Raw genomic sequence first — 17,567 nt, 5'->3', positions numbered from 1 at the left:
TGGAAGTCTCCAAAATTAAACAACTTACTTAAATCCACAGTAAACAGCAGGGAGAAACCCAATGTCTACGATCTGCCCCAAGAACCACTGGAAACCCTAAAACTTCTGAGGACCCGAGTCCAAGCCACGGCTGGGTCATTCACGGCCCATCCGTGGGCTGACGAGACACTTGGCCCTTTGAGACTCCATTTCTGTCCTGGAAACAGGAAAGCACCCAGCACGACTCTGCCACCAGTCTCCAGGGCTGCGCAAGTGTCTGTCAGCTCTGTTCCATGTGCCCTACCTGTCTACCACCAAATGCGTATTACGTCATTCGCATTGTCCTTTTATAATGAGCTCTTGAAAGTTCATTTCTTTTTTTTTTTTTTTTAAAGATTTTATTTATTTATTTGTCAGAGAGAGAGAGAGGGAGAGAGAGCGAGCACAGGTAGACAGAATGGCAGGCAGAGGCAGAGGGAGAAGCAGGCTCCCTGCTGAGCAAGGAGCCCGATGTGGGACTCGATCCCAGGACACTGGGATCATGACCTGAGCCGAAGGCAGCTGCTTAACCAACTGAGCCACCCAGGCGTCCCTTGAAAGTTCATTTCTAACATACACTGGTCTGACACAGCAACAGACTATCTGAAGACAACAGCAAACAAAAAACCCACAAGAGCTAATACCCGGTACCCCAGAAAACAAGAACGAGGCCGACAGATCTCACTACCACCCGAATGCAATGTGGGACCCGTGGCCGCTCTAGCTCAGGCTGCGCATCCGCAAACTTAACTTCGTGCCCAGCTGCAAGAGTCAGCGGTGCGACGAGTCACGGCGCCCGGGAACGCAGCACTCAGTACCCAGGACATAGCCACGGGGCTGCCACAAATCAGCGCGTCTGAGATACGCCAGACTCTGCAATCCAGCGGAGGCCATCCATTTGAATCGCTTCCAAATTTTTCCACAGATGTCGTGTCGACAAAGCGGCCTACAAATCCGCCTGGAGAGGAATTCAGTCCGTTGTCAGCAGCGACTGGCGTTCGCTCTGGCAATTTCCCAGGTGCTAACACCACGCCACAGAACGTCATTTCGTGTGGCGCTCCCTAATTCCACATCCCTGTTCCAGCACTGCCCAAGGACAGTCAGGGTGCTCAGGGCCATGTGAGACACACACACGTGTTCCTTGCACGTGCGGCTCCGGAGGCAACAAGGAGGTGCTCCGAGCGCTCACAGCGTCCCGCGGTCCTGACCATCCAAGCGTGAGGGCGGCCAGGCCACAGAGGACGAGCGGCACGCGCACCTGCTCCGGGCCTTTGGTTTCAGCAGCCGCGCGTTTGCGTGACGACGAGGAGAGGCCCATGGGATCCCCTCGCACCTCCGCAAAGAGCAGTGGGAGCTCTCACCAGCCCGGCGGGAGAGGCCGCGGTGGGCACGCTGCGTGTGGTGGGGACCAGTGGCTGGATGGCAGGGTGTGGACAGGTTCCCAGACACCAGGCAGGTGGGCCTGTCCATGCTGGGGACGGAGGGTGCAGTGTCCTCTGCTCCCTGCCCTATCACCGCGGCCTCAGGTCCACTGTGGGTGTCCTCACTGGCTTTCTGCCCTGACAGCCAATGTCCCAGCAGCCCTGTCTTACTCTCTTAACCCAGAGAGGCTTCTCCCTTGCCTGCTGCTACGGGCTGTGTGTGTCCCCAGAGTCACATGCGTAATCTCACTCCCAGTGTGATGGCATCAGGAGCGGGGCCTTCGGGAGGGCATGGGCTCACAAGGGAGGGGCCCTGGGGATGGGGTCAGTGCCCTCATCAAGAAACTCCAGGGAGCCCCCAGCCCTTTCTCTGAGCCCGGAGGCAGCAAGAAGATGCCGTCCAAGAACCAGACAGAGGCCTCATCAGATGTACAGCTTCCAGAACTGGAGAAGGGTCTGCTGCTTAGAAATCCCTGTTTGTAGGGTTCTGTCACAGCCGCCTGAGGGACACTTGCAGTCCCCACCCCACCGGCCTCTCCCCAGCATTCCTAAACACCGTGCGTCCTCCTGCAGGTACCGTGAAACATGACAGCTCTGGCACCTTCTGTGTGTGTTAGACTCGCACAAGCTCACGGAAGCCCCATGGCAGCCCGTCCCCATGAGCAGCTGGGGACGGTAGTCTGTGCAAGGGGGTGTGTGACCCCAAGAGCAGGGCGTCGATTCTCCTGGGGAAACACCTCTCAGCATTGCCAGCCTGCTCTTCCTTCCAGAGAAGCCAGAATCCTGGGTCATAAAGGAAAATCTACCCCCTTCTGTTTGCTCCCCTGGTTGGAAGAATAGCATGTGGGACACGAGGTGCCAGAGGCCTGATGGGCCATCATGCTGCTGGGCTTGTGGTCCCTGTGAACCACGGGCGCACACACTGTTGGCTGGGAGTCCGGGTCCGTGCAGGCCCCTGCCCCGATGTCAAGACATGCTCTTGGGGACAAACAGAGGCCCTGCTCTAACCACGGACAGACTTGGGGGCTATGGGGCTGCCCTCCAGACCGTGGTAGCCCATTCCCAGGGGGCAGCATGAGGGGTGCTGGGGAACCATCCTGTGGGTACCCCACGTGCCTCTCCACACTGTCGACCCCTCTTCCTAAGCTCTTGCCCTCTGTCTCTGGAGCCCTCCCCGGCCGTTGGTGGTGGCCTAGCTCCAGAGGGCAGCCCTCTGTGGGGGGGGGGGGTGGTCCCAGCAGCCCTCCCGCCCTCCCTGCCTGGGCCCCACTCCTGGGGGTCAGCATCAGGACATCCACCGTTGGTGCACACTCTCAGCTCAGCTGCATTCATCCAGGTGTGTGTGCTCCGGGGACCTCATCCCCTCAGGGACCGCCATCACTCTCCTGGGTGTGGCAGCTGCCCCGTGAGCTCCCTCTGTGTCCTCACCATGGCCCCCGTCCCCCTGCAGCACCCTCTTCGTCCTTAAGCCACGTGGGGCAGTTCAAGCTCAACTTTTCATTAACAGACACTTTCTCAGTCAGTCACACCAGGCCTGCAGGTGTCTGGTGGCACCGTTCTGGACACCACCATGGGTCTGGAGGGTGGGGGACCAAATGCTCCGGGCAGCTGAGCCCGGGGAGGGCAGCTCCAGCCAGCGGCCAGTGTCTCCCTCGCTCCAAACAGGAGGAGGCGCTCCTGCCCCAACGGCAGATGGGGCTGTGGTCACCTGGTCATCTGGGAGGCCCGCTCCGACCACCATGGCTTGCCAGGCAGGGGCCCGCCTTCTTTGGTCTGCAAATGAGGACCGGACATGATAAGCCTTGAAAGTTGCTCTTCTTAAAATGTGGCAGCCCCGGGGAATGGACCTCCTGTGGCAGGAAGCTCGAGCTCCGCTGCTCAACTGGCAGGTACGATGGGCTCTTCCTCATGCGAGAGTGTGTGAGACCTTATCTTCAGCAAAGAGCACAGGACAGAGCCACCAGAAGCTCTCGGCTGGAGGAGCTCCGTCCTCCTCGGACGCACTTCAGTGGACGACATGGACAAGCCCAGTGGCGTGTCCTGGGCAACTGGTGCCCACCGTGCCGCTGGCTTCCGTTGTTGGAAAGTGGAGCACATCCCTGCTCCCGTGCTGCGCATGACTGTGTGGGGACACCCAGGGCCCTTTCCTTCTCCTAGAAACAAGATGGGGGGACTCACTTCGGAGACACTCATCCCTGGCGTTCTGGATTGGGAACGTGCTCCAGCAGGGTCCCCTCGTCTGGCAGCCACCTTCCCATGTGCTCCGGACTTGTCTCAGCTCTTAAGACCCGCGAAGGGCTTCTCCCAGGCCACATCCTCGGCTGCAGTCCGCAGGCGCTCAGCTGCTCTGCCCACCCCTCCCTGCGCTGCTCACCGCGGGGGCTTGGCTGCTCACGTGCGCCCGCGGCTGCCCCTCCAGGGCGCCAGGAGGTCGGGCTGTGCACCGCCATGTGCCGACAGCCGTGTCCTGGCTCCCCACTCCTCCCGGGGCATCACCTGCACCAGGCACTCTTAGAGAGGGTGTCCATCACGGTACCTGTAGGGAAGGCACCATGGGCCACAGAGGTCAGTGCACCGGGGGAGTCCCCGGTGTGTATGTATGGTCCCCACGTACACACACGACCCCCCACCCTCTCTGAGGCCTTCAGTGTCTACCCCCACCCTGACCTCTCCACTGGATTCCCGCCATGCCCCCTTCCCCACCTTTGAAACACCAGCAGGAAGGCGGAGGACTACAAAGAGGACGAATAAAACCGGTTGGGACCGGGACAGGCTCCAAACAGGCCCTGAACACCGGAAGTGCCTGGGAGAGGCAGGCACACATTCCAGGCCTGTCCCCGCCCCACCCCCATTCCGAGCACTTACTTCCATACAAAGGCTGTCCTGAGCTGTCCCGTATACTCTCCCACAGAGCGGGACTTACTGCACACTGCTCTCTCCGTAGGCCGCAACTCGCCTACCTTTTATAAAATTCCACTGAGTTTTAAAAATGGGGTTTAAAGATTTTATTTATTTATTTGACAGAGATCACGAGTAGGCAGAGATGCAGGCAGAGAGAGAGAGGAGGAGGCAGGTTCCCTGCTGAGCAGAGAGCCTGATGTGGGGCTCTATCCCAGGACCCTGGGACCATGACCTGAGCCGAAGGCAGAGGCTTTAACCCACTGAGCCACCCAGGCGCCCCTAAAAATGGGGTTTAAACTGCACTTGCAGATTCCATAGTAGGTAGGGTAACAGAAAGCAGAGAGCTCATCAGTGATATTTTAAAAAACCTGGGCTACTCAGAATTAACCTTCCTTTGTAGGCTGGAGGTGGCCTTCTGGGAAGACGGGCGTAAGAAACAAACTTAGGAGGGTTGAATGTACAATCAGGAAGGAGAGGATATTTTGTGCTGGAGAAAGCCTCCCGTTTCAGACCCTCTGCAGACACTGTCACTTGCCATGCCTCCTTCCACCAGCCTCGCTGTCTAATTAGGTACCCGGTCCCGCTTCTCTGCTGCTATCTGCACGGCGGTGTGTGCATGCGGCAGCTGCCTATCTGACCCTGCTCTGCATGGAGACACTCTGATGAGTGTTCCTTAAAGCAAATCTAAATGCTTTGCGTGGCCTGAAAGAACCATTCTGAAGGGATCCGGAGAGCATATGCACGGTTATCTGCATCCTTCAGTTGAATGTCTAAATAGTGTTTTGTGCATAGCAGGCTTTAATAAATGCATGAGTGAGCAAACGTGTGGGTGGATGGGCGGGCAGATGGATGGGTGGATGTGTGGATGGATGGACGGATGGATGGCTGGATGGACGGATGGATGGATGGATGGATGGCTGGATGGGTAGATGGACGGATGGGTGCTTGGGTAGATGGACAGGTGGATGGACGGGTGGACGGACAGGTGGAAGGATGGATGGATGGACAGATGGATGGCTACATGGCTACATGTGTAGATGGATGGATGTGTGGATGGATGGATGGACAGATGGACAAATGAGTAATAGACCCTTGAGCCCCTTGGTGACCTGAGACTCATGATTTGTAGCATGCGACTTTATGCAAGATTTATTTCCATGTGATCTTGGGAGTGGGGTCATTTCTGTGACTTCTTCTGGATCTCTGAGTACTTGCTATAAAGTGCTCCTCCTGATCTGGAGGATGGGGTGAGGTTCAGGATCTCTGAGTGAGGAAGACTGTAGCATCCACAAGGGATCCCACACCTTCTTCGAGGCTGGCATGTGCCAAATTAGGAGGGGCTGGTGTGCACACAGATTGCGGCTGGGGGGGGAACAGCATACAGCTCCCATGACAACACAGTGTGTTTATGCCACTCTCCGTCCTGCCGTGGCTGGTAGCCTGCATGTCCACCATGACTCCTTACAGGCTGGGCCTGGCCCACAGAGACCCCTGGAGTGCCTCGCATTCTTTGTGAGGACACAGGGCCACACACCATGTCCCAGGCCAGGATCCCCATCATCGAGAGCCACTGAGGAACTTGGATTATCACTTGTCTTAGCAAAAAGTGGTCACGTTGATGTAGCCTAAGTAGTCTTCAGATTAGAGAAAAACGATGTGAGAGCCGGGGACGTGGCAGGCTGGTGTCCATGTGCATCCGCCATCAGCTGGGTTTCCAGAACCCTCAGCCAGGAGACTTGCTGGACTAGACCACCAGCCATGGGAGTCGTTCGTCATCGCTGACTCACAGTGGCCGCGCTCTGTCATCGCGCTTGCGGTGGCCACGGGCTTCGGGGCTCTCGTTCTCACATACCAGACTTTGAAGTATCAAGGCGCGAAGGTTTAAGAGGGGATCACTGGACGCTCACGCTCTCACCTCCAGCCCTAATCGTCTCGTGATTCATCACAATTTGTGGGAACGGTGATGTTTAATTTAACTGGTGATGTTCTGCTTAGGAAACTATACAAAATAAATAACTTGGATTATATTTCCAGGGTGAGGATAATGCAATTCCTGGGTTAGTTTTAAGTTTGTAGGGTGTTATTTTATTTAAAGTTTTTGTGTATAGTGGCACCGGGGTGGCTCAGTTCGTTGAGTGTCTGGCTCTTGATTTCGGCTCAGGTCATGATCTCATGGTCGTAGGACAGGACTCTGCGCTCACTGGGGCGTCTGCTGGAGAGTCTCTCTCCCTCTCCCTCCACCCCTCGCCTGCTCACACGCTCTCTTTCTCTCTAAATAAAATCTTAAAACCTCTTTCACGTGTGCACATAAGCTCATATTCTTCTCTAACGTAACTACATGTTGGTGTCTGAGAGCAACAGGCCACGTGCTATGGGTGCAGCAAGTTCTCCGGCAGTGTCTGGACTGGGTGCTTTTCCTACAGGAGCCTGGGGACCCCAGGGTGGGCAGGTCTGAGGCCTCTGCCTTGCCTGTGGGCTGACACCAGCTGCGAGGGGCCCTGATGCCAGGGAGCCTCCAACAAAATTGTGAGTCAAATGTTTACTGCTAATTACAGCCAGCCTTTCTTTCATGCCAAATTTATTACTTGGAGTATGCATGCTTTTTATTCTACTCCAATAAGACTGGGAGCACGTGCTTCTGAACTATTCAGCAGATTTTGAGGTTCTGCTCTGCTCACAGGACACACTGACTGTCGTGTCCGTGTCCCGTGATTCCCACAGAAGGCCTCTGCCGCCACAGAACCCTACGTTGCGGCTCCACACTGTGGCAGTGATGGGGATGCTTGTACCTGAGGATGGTGTGCGCTGGGCTAACCAGTGGCCTGGGGGGACAGCTACTGACGGAGGGGAGGCAACGACTCAAGGCGCATTCTACACATAAAGGGAAGAAGTCCTGTTGCTCAGATCAGAAAGCTGTGCAGGTCTGCAAAGAAGACGTCCAGACGGCCAACAGACACATGAAAAAGTGCTCCACATCACTCAGCATCAGGGAAATACAAGTCAAAACCACAGTGAGATCCCACCTCACACCAGTCAGAATGGCCAAAATTAACAAGTCAGGAAACGGCAGATGCTGGCGAGGATGCGGAGAAAGGGGAGCCTCCTGCACTGTTGGTGGGAATGCAGGCTGGTGTAGCCACTCTGGAAAACAGCATGGAGGTTCCTCAGAAAGTTGAAAACAGAGCTACCCTATGACCCAGCAATCGCACTACTGGGTATTTACCCTAAAGATACAAATGTAGTGATCCGAAGGGGCATGTGCACCCGAATGTTCATAGCAGCAATGTCCACGATAGCCACACTGTGGAAGCAGCCGAGATGCCCTTCAGCGGATGAGTAGATAAAGCAGATGTGGTCCATATACACAATGGTGTATGACTCTGCTGTCAGAACAATGAAATCTTGCCATTTGCAAGACATGGATGGGACTGGAGGAGATTATGCTGAGCGAAGTAAGTCAGAGAAAGAGAAATACCATAGGATTTCACTCACAGATGCAGTTTAAGAAACAAACCAAAGAAGCAAAGAGAGGCAAACGAAGAAACAGACTCTTAACCCCGAGAACGCAGTGATGGGACCAGAGGGAAGGAGGGGGCAGGTGAGGGGGACGAAGGAGGGCACCTGTCTGACGAGCGAGGACATGCCGAATCACTGTGTCACAGGCCTGAACTTAGTATCGCACTGTATGGTCATTACAGTGGACTCACGATAAAACACTTAACAAAAGAAAGGTCCGTAGGCCAGCGCAGCAAACACACATACGGAGAGCACCCGTGCACGTAGGCTGTATGTCTGCTCTACCTGCAATTCCTTGTTATTTATCTGGCCCTTAACTCCGTCTTGGGTGTCAAATGCACAGTTAGCCTTCTGTGCGTGAGCCAGGTGTGTGACACTTGGTGTCCTCCTTGGGGAGGGCTCTCTGCTGTGGGACAACCCCCCCGGGCGCGGCTCGGCTCAGACAGAACAGCCGCGAGGTCGAGAGACGTCTGAGTTTCAGCTCCGTCGCCTTCATGGAGGGGGACAACCAGGCAGACTGGCCACGGGACTGACCCTGTCGTCGAGGTGCTGGGAAGAAGGCAGGGAGCGTGTGTGCGGGTCCTCGGAGACGGTCCCTTCCTCTGCTCTTCCTCCTGCATCCTGCACCTCGTTTCCAAAGCCCCCAGGCAGCTGGAGCGGCATCAGCACCGAGCCGGGAGAACCCCCCAACCTCAAGGCATCTGCTGCTTTTCATTTTTCCACAAACCACGAAGCTCCCCGGCTGCCTCACACTTGGTCAGATAATCCTGGCTCCTCCCCCCGACGGCTGACCTTTCCTTTCCTCTGTCCCATAAGCCGCGCTGCACCAGCACAGGCCAGCACCCCACGAATCAGCCGAATTCCAGCGCCCTCCAGACCAGCCCATCCAGTTCCGCTTAATTCTCCAACCGAACGGCAGACACCCCTGTGGATTCCTTCTACTCGGTTTCCAGGCACATTGGCACACGAGTGTGCTTACCAGGCACGTGCACTCGAAGAGGGAAACCCTCACACACAGAAAACCTTCAGAACCCAAACACAATCCCGGCAGTTCTGTGTTTCCAGGGACTGAAATTTGCAAATGAATTTGGTGGTCACTGCAGTCACATTCCCGAATGACGGGGAGGAAAGCCAGGGTGCCCCACGCCCAGCTTCCCTGCATGCGCGCTCTACACTCTCATTCCCGCGGATCTCCGAAACGGTCTCTGGCACTTGGCTTAGTTTGCTAGCAAGGGACGTCCAGGAACCCTAACTGTGGTAAAAGTAAGCATTTGTCGACTACTCACTGTGATAAACCTTGCTAAGGTCTTACATCATCAGATCTAATCTACTTCGTAACTCTGTGTATGAGGTAGGAAGTAGTTTTATTAACCAACCTTTTTCTTTAAAATAAAAGAAAAATAAGTACTTAAGGAATCAAAGTCACAGGGAAATTAGGGGGCTTGCTCCGGTCTCCAAGTGGGCACTGGGGTCATCAGGAGTGCAGCTGTCATGATGGGCAGCGGGTGACCCTACGCAGGCCCCCCCATGCCCCCACGCCCCCCTCCTCGTTCCCAAACACTGCATGCAACGCAAAAGAAATTTCCTTTCTACCACCTCAGCTTCTGCAAGACAATCTCTCAGTGGCTTCTGAACTGTTTGATGACGTTCCAGAAAACAAAATGCATTCAGAGCCAGAACCTCATACACACACGCACGCCATCTCCCCAAACGCTGTCTGCCCTCGTTACGTGAGACGCACTCTGTGTTTCCCCTTCTACACATTTGATGTGTTCCTGTTCTTTCTATTCTTTTTCACTTAAAAATTGCTGGTAGACTTCAATTCACAGCCCATCAGTGCAACCCACAGTTTAGAAATCAGTGTCATGTCCGTGTAGAGGAGCAGAAACAGGAAATAAAATCTCCTGGATTAGGGAAAGGTCAATGCGATGGGCCGCGTCTTCCGTACTAAACACACATCTGCCTCCTTGTCTGCATCCCTCCTGATCCATTTCCACCCAAGGCCACGTCACTTACTGCAAAACCATCACACCTTATTTTAGAAGGTGCCAGCCTGGGAAAGTGTCACTTCAAAAGGCAGAGCTCTGAACGGCAGACGGAAGGCTTGGTGCTTGAATTTGCAAGTCTGTGCATGTGTGCACGTGTGCGTGCAAATACACATCCGGAACTGGCTTGCTTGCTTACGGATTTTCTGTGGGCAGGCATGCTGAGTCGGGGCGGAGCGGGTGTCTAGACTCCTTACAAGGAGCTGGAGGAGACCCCACGCATCTGGCTGGGTCTCTGGCAGCGAGGCCCCTGTGGGGAGTGTGGGGCTCTGCTTGCCCTGAGGGGCGCTGCTCTGCTCCCTGGTCTGTGTCCGTCCTGCGGCTGGTCCCCTCACTGCACGACCCTCTGTGCCAGGAGCCCCGTTTCCTCCCTCGCACTGCCGGCCCCTCATAGCCACCATGTGTCCTGCCGGCACCACGAGGCCAAAGCCTGGCTCGATGTAACCACTGGCCCCATGTTTGGATTCTTTTATTCAGGAGCTCATCTAGCTATCCGGTGAGTGCTCTGAGGATTTTGTTTTAATGATTTCAAAGCAAAAATCTTGTGAATTTCATACCTTCTTGCTTTTTGTGTATATATATATATATATATATATTTTTTTTTTTTTAAAGAAACCCTCAATTTCGTAACACGAAGGGGGGGGGGTCTGCAATGGAGGTTCCCAGCTGATGGCAGGTGCATAAAGTGTCTTCGACGGCCACCCCCGGGGGCCCAGGGGACGTGTGTGGCGTCTCCGCAGACACCGGAGTGCTTGGAGCCAGTGGCCTCCCCACAGAGCCGTGCACCCCTGAGTGCGGAGCCCCGTGTGCCTCCACAGGGCAAGATGGACACACACCGTACAGCTGTGTCTCACTCCTCTCATCTTCCAGAAGGAGCCGCCCGCACAGGACAGTGTGCCGTTCTGTAACCAGGGCGCACATTTCTTCCGAATGTGAGGTCTCTGATGCCCCGCACGCACACTCACGGGATGTATGCGCTATGGGCTGCTGTCAGGACACCAGGTCAGGACCAGGAGTGTGGCAGGCCGACGCTGTGCCCTATGCCAGGTGGGCTGTCCTGCAGGCTGGTGTGTCCTCTGTCTGGCCCCGAGCCTGTCCCCGCTCATCCCCCTGGGCTCTGGTTCCTTGGTCTGCACGGATCTGATTTCTGTCCGTATTTCTAGAGAACACCATCCCCACCTCTCCAGCTGTGCTGGTTTTCTCGTCTATACAGCACGTTGGCTTGTGAGCTCCTCCTTTGTGCCCCCACCTCGTGGAGCTTGCTAATTCAGGGAGCCCGCTGGTCACTCGGTGGGTATGTCCCACACAGCAGAAAAATTAGTGTCACTTGAATGAAGGCTGCTATGGTCTGAATGTCTGTGTCCCCTCCAAGTTATAGGTGGGAGCCTATGTCCAAGGTGATGGCATGAGGAGGGGGGCATCAGGGAGGTGACAGAGAGTCCCCGCTTCCCACTGTGCAAGCACCTGGGATCCCGGGAAGGAGCCTCGCCAGACAGCAAATCACGAGCACCTTGATCTCAGACCTCAGCCTCCAGAGCCGTGAGAGATGAATGCCACTGTTCATAAGCCACCAGCCCACAGCCCTCTGTCCGGCTGACGAGGACGATGAACCGACAAGGACGATGGCGTGCAGGCGTGGAGGTAGGCAGGAGCCAACCAGAGTCAGTGTTTGGAGAAGGAGCCCACTCAGGGAAAAGGTATGAGAATCCATGTCACAGCCACCAAACTCAGAAACTGTGCAAATTAGAAATGGACACTTAGGGGGAAAGCTAGGAAAGGCATTCCAGAAATTTAGAGTCAAATTCCTAATATCCTAATAATATTAGTAACTTTAAAACTAATTTTGATTTCTTTGCAGAGCAATAGTGACAACATGAAATGGTCACATCAGATTCCTCTTCTGGGATGCTCCTTTCACCGACATGTAACCTTTTCTAGCTCTTTCACACATGTGACGTAAGTACTGGGGAGCAGGGCAGCCCTCTGGGGCCTCCGGGTTCCCATGGGTGGCTGGGAAGGAACCTTAACATCCCGGGCGCATGGGGAGGACACAGGGAGGGCGTGGAAGGACGGAGAGAGGGCTCCAGAAGCTCTGGGTACAGCAATGAACACGCTGTTGCCATCTAGACAGAAACGCGGCACCGTTTCCATGGTTTCTAGAAACTTCCAGGAATTTACCTTAAGGGAGTAAGTGTGGACGGGTTACAACACTGCATGTCTGCAAGACGGCCAGGATGGCACGTATCGGCCTCTGAAGCGGGAGCGCCTGAGTTGGGAGCTTTGCTGCGCAGGCCCGCCGGCGCAGGGGGTGCCGCGGGATGAGGACACCCACACAAGCCGGGCCGCGGAGGCTCTGTGTGTCACAGGCGCCGTTACTCTAGCGTCCGAGCCTTTCACAATATGTGTCGTTTGTGCACTTCCTCAGGCTGCGCCTCCTGCGATACGTACCGACTCGCCTTCTGTCCTTTAACCTGCCCTTCGGACAAGTTCCACTTTGCAGGTGACCCAGCGCGAAATCGGGGTGCGCCCTGCAGTGCTCAGAAATGCTGGCGAGCTGCTGACTCTCAGCAACCGATTCAAACAGCTTGAGAGCCCGGAAGAGGCTTCTGTAAGCGGAATGACTCCGACAGGGGCCGGGTCACAGCACGACCTGCAGAGCAATTTAGTTTCTGTGTGTCCGAAGGTCCTCCCTCCCACGTTCCCCCTGGAAAACTGGGTTTTTCTCTTCTATTGTAGCCTTGTAAATGCGCTAAATTAATTCACTTCCATCACTGACTTGAGATTAATTGCCCAGAAACCTTCTTTATCTTCCTACTTTCCTCCTCACGCAATGATTTCCGCACCTGATGATACGGCAGCTTCTGCACTCGCACCCTAACAACGCCTGTGACGGGTCGCAGCCTGAGCACGGAATTCCTCCCTGAGTTGTCTGTCCCTGAGCCAGTGCCACTCGCCTGTCCTCAGAGCTCTGAGAGACTGAGGCCTGTCAGGGAAAAAAAGACGGGCGATCTGAAGGGAGCAGAGCAAACGTGGCTGGGCGGCTGTGTGGACGGACACGGCCCGCACTGGCCACAGAACGTGCTCCTGCACTCGGACAGGACGACCACAGCATCTCCACGACCACAGCACCAAGGGTCCCACGGAGCGTCTGCCCCAGGACTCGGCGCAGGGCAATCGGAGCGCCGCTCATTAGGGCAGAAGGGCCTGTAACACCCCATCCAGCTCAGCCCCTCAGTTCACAGAGGAGGACATGGGCGAATTGAACACACAAAACAAAACCAAGTCCGGAACACGGTGTTTCCTCCTGACTTTCATTATTGTAGCCCTGGGGGCATCATACAGACCTTGTCTCCTCCTGCCGCCCACCCCTCATCCCGTCTCCCGTGCACCCCGCAGTCTCCCTGGTGGTGCACATGGGGTGCACACGCAGGGAACACTACAGGCGGCCTCACGTCAGAACGTCAGAACGTGGAGGCACAAGAAGCAGGTCTCCATATTTCTAACACTTCCCTGGTGGCACTGGCTGGGGACAACCGCAGCTGAGACCTGGTGTCCTGGTGGCACTGGCTGGGGACAACCACGGCTGAGACCTAGTGTCCTGGTTAGTGAGCTAAAAATGATCGCTGGACCCATGTGCCCCTCCCTGACCCAGGGGACCTCTGCCTGGGGTTGTAACACGCCTTCCTGCCATGTCCATCCTGCACCTGCCCGTTCCCTTCCTCGCGGGGAAACTGGATGTGTGTGGGAGCTCCCTAAGGCCACTGGTCCCCAAACCTCTTCATTCTTTTGGACCAAAGCCTCCAGAATCTGGCTGTCCCTTGACATTCTTGGAATCTCCGTCCCCTAATGACCAGACTGTAGAAACACCTCACCAAATGCTTCTGTTCCTAGACAGTACGAGGCTCCTCATCACAGAGCTGGAATTAGCATTTCCATGGGATTCGGCTGCTCCGGGGAGCATCTCCCAAAGATGAGAGCGAGGTCTCGAAGAGCTTTTGTACGCCCCGCGGCATGAGTCTCAGGAGTCTGGCGGGCAGGTGAGCCCGGTGTCATTAGAGAGCAACAGATAAACTAGATGTGGGCAGTCCATACGGTGGACTATCACGCAGCCGTGAGAAGGAGTGAGCTTCTGTCATTTGCTATGACGTGGGTGAACCCTGGGGACATGACCCTGAGTGAGAGAAGCCAGGCACAGCAGGACCAGTCCTGCAGGAGCCCAGTCAGAACAGGAGCCTGAGATAGGCTCAGGGAAGCAGAGCATAGGGTGCTGGTCACCGTGCTGGGGGAGGGGAGCTACCGGCACCTGGGTGCAGAGGGTCTGCTGGGGAAGAGGGAGAGTCCTGGGGGGGAGGTGGTGACAGTTACCCAATGAGGTGAATGGACCCCATGCCCCTGAATATACACTTAAAAATGGCCTCAATGGTCAATTTTAGGTTGTATCTATCTTACCAAATACAAAGAATACTTTCTGTGCACTCCAGCCTGTCCCCCCTCCCCTGCATGGACACCCTCTCTGGGAACACAGCCCCAACAAGTGGCCCCGTGTAGGCGCCAACTCCGGCCGTGGGTCCGCGACACCGCCAGCGAGATGTGCAGACCCCTTCCACCCCTGGACCCTCCCGTTCACGCTCAGCTCACGTGACTATGGCACACACTGAAACTCCGAGTCCGGGACTCGGCATAGGAACATGGGGGGACCTGTGTTTCCGGTGTGATCCCCATGACCTCATGTTCCTTTTGTGCCACCACTCGGTCATCTGTGCCCGTCCGTGGTGCCGACCCTCGCGCAACTATGCCCAGCGTGCTGTGAGCAAGCTGAGAAAGGGATCCATCTCCCCCGGAGCAGACAGGCTCTCCCTGGGATGCCCTGCGCCACGGAGGGGTCAGCCTCGAACCCCCGCAGGCCCCCGAAACACAGGTCGGGGATGTGCACTCCTTGTGTTTCGGGAGGTCTCCCCCGTTCTGAGAGACAGTCGCAGGGAAGAACGGGCACCGCAGACACAGTCATGACATCAGAACCGTGCGCCTGCGAGATGCGCACGAGCTACTCCCCAAGTCCCAGGGAAACAAAGTCAAATCGCGCCCTCCCTGGGTGCTGCTGGACACCTGCTCGCTAGTGACTGTCACCAGAGTGGAACAAGAATCCAACAAGGAAGCTGGGACACTCTCCCGTGAGGAGGGAAGATGACTTAGTATGCATGTTTCTGAGAAAGAGGACAAAGGACTCTGTAGGAGGCCGGTGAGAAGCGCACATGGAGCTCCGTCGCCCGGTGGAACGTCCTATTGTTCTTTGAGAACTGCACCTATGTTCATAGTTTAATTGAAAAGAAAGCTTTTTTTTTTTTGCCTCTACTTTTCTTTAAAAGGCATCACAGCTTTATACAAACGGACTCCCTCCACTTACAATATTATTCTCAAAGACGATCCAATGGGCAACAGAGTCACTGGCTACAGGGCTGAAATCAACAAAGAAAAACTCAAGTTCAAACAGGAATCAGCCTGTTGATCTGTAATTCAGTCCCAAGCGCTGTGACAGCTCAGGGTCATCGGTGACCTGGGAGAGGAGCTGGCAAGCTTTCAGGCTGGCGACCGTCATGGCGGGTGGGGGGCAAAGGGCCGAGCCACGGTGGGGGTGTTTTCTCAGTCACCGTTGGACAGTGAACGAATTCAACAGCTCATGTGTCTTACAGAAACACGGGCCCCTTTTCACCTAAGTGTGATCCACGTCAAGGGGTCATGGCCAACGGATCAAGATGGCACTAGCTTTGTCGTGTCTGTGATGATGTAAGAGTAAAACTGGCACAGACCCTAACTAGGGATATACCCTATGACAGTGACTCGGAGCCCCCCCCGTCCATGGCACCCACAGCCTGGCGGGGGCCAGGCTTGCCCACAGCAATCAGTGGTCTGTGTCCGTGAGGAGCCATGTGGAGAATCGGGAATGAAGATGTCTTCCCTCCTTGGGTAGACTCAGGGAGAGTTTCAGTCATGAAGAAGCAAGGGACAGACCTACCGTTTTACCCGCGTACCAATTATGGCACTGCCTGCTTTAATCATTATTCGTAATGATTAGCTGTCTTAGCAGTTGGTCTGCCGTGATCTGCAGCAAGAATGTTCTCACCTATGGCTTCTCCACACTCTCCACGTTACTTACAACGCTCACACATCTCATCCAGCTCTTTAAATTAGGGCACGCCAAAGCCACACTCATGCTTCGACCATTTTTGGGGTGCAGAGAGGCGCTGGACCCGAGGCGCCCCCAGGGCTGAGGTGTGTACTCTACCTAGATCGTCCTCTGCCGGCCCCGGAAAGCTGATGCCGGGCTGGACCAGGTCCCCGCCCTCTTCCTCTGCAAGAGAGAAACAGAGTCATTCTTCAGTGCATTCAGGGCAGATGGCCGTTTGCTCAGTGCGTCTCCAACACTCTTCACCTGGACGCCCCAATACCACAGGCTCCTCACAATTGCTCAAAGGCCACGGCTCAGAGCCACGTGTGGGCGCCAACTCAGGCAGCGCATCCGTGGTTCTTAGCTCTAGCTCGGGTTTAACCACCAACCAACAACCAACGGCCAGACTGAGCCCTACGCAGATTTATGAGAACTCGTCTGCAGAGCTGGCCGCGTTCTGTGTCCCATGGCTGCATCCTGCTCCCAGAATACCCCATGAGCACTGCCCCGCCCGGGATAACACTTCCTCTCTTGTCCGGAAAGTTCTAGACTGAGGTCATCTTCATCCATATTCAAAGCCTGCAGTTGCCACATTAATGCTTCGTATCGGTTAATCTTAGGTCAGGTTCTTCCCAAATGTGAATTTCGTGTCCTTCCGTTGGGAGAACACTTCGGGTTGAGGTCACTAGCACTGACCTCCACTCACTCACTTGCACACCTCACAAATGCAGACCCAACCTTCTTACATAGGTCCTGGGGGCCATCCAGAGGCCAGAGAGACACAGAGAGCTGTGTTCTTCACCGGCTGTCCCCCACGGAGCTGGGGTGGAGGAGCCTGGCAGTCCCTGCCCGCCTCTGCTGGCTGCCCTGGGAACCACCTGTGCAGCCCCAGGGTCCCCAACCCTACAGCAAATTAGAAGGGAGAGGTGGAGACAGCTGGTGTCCCCAAGGAGACAGGCAGCTTTGGGTAGGGACTCTAGTGGAAACACAAGATGTGTGTAATACTTATGTCACCACCGTGGTAAGTGTTCCATAAATGTAATTTTCCACGTGCGTTTATGCAGGCTTTCAATATTCATGAATGAGTTTTGAGGCAAATATTCCACATTTGCATCCCACTAGTCACCGTAAATGCAGTTAGCCACACTGTAGTCTGCAAAAGGAGTCATTCCGGGGCATTGCGGTCAGATCCCCGCAGGCTCTCGCCATCCAGCCAGCAAACTGGCATTCCTGGTCACCGTAGGGGACGTCAAGAAAGACTGGCCGTGGGAGCGGCTAGCCGAGCTCTCATGCAGATCCGTGGTACAATCTCATTCTAGGGGACCTCCAGCCAGTGCTTTTCAAAGTTACATGTATGAAACTGTGCCACAGCAATAATAAAGCGCTGGACCAGGCTAGTATGTGACAAGCAAGTTACGTGGTGTGATCTGACCACGCCCCCTTTCTGCGTGGCTAACAGCAGCTTTGCACACTTCCGGGCTGTGTCTCCCTGCTAACGAG

At 55.4% G+C, this 17,567-nt stretch overlaps 1 protein-coding gene across 1 annotated transcript in view; it reads right to left on the bottom strand.

Moving 5' to 3' along the window:
* Window positions 1-16,245, bottom strand: part of LOC111144536 (DLG associated protein 2) — a 162,202-nt gene extending 145,957 nt beyond the window's left edge. The window contains exon 1 of the mRNA XM_022498858.1: window positions 16,185-16,245. The gene's annotated coding sequence lies outside the window, so the exon portion shown is untranslated. The remainder of the gene's footprint in view (window positions 1-16,184) is intronic.
* Window positions 16,246-17,567: the final 1,322 nt, after the last annotated feature.

Source organism: Enhydra lutris, unplaced genomic scaffold, assembly GCF_002288905.1.
Source record: "Enhydra lutris kenyoni isolate GAN:26980312 unplaced genomic scaffold, ASM228890v2 scaffoldscaffold11, whole genome shotgun sequence".
NCBI lineage: Eukaryota > Metazoa > Chordata > Mammalia > Carnivora > Mustelidae > Enhydra > Enhydra lutris.
The sequence above is the reverse complement of the archived record's forward strand: the minus strand, read 5'-3'. Positions and strand labels throughout refer to the sequence as shown.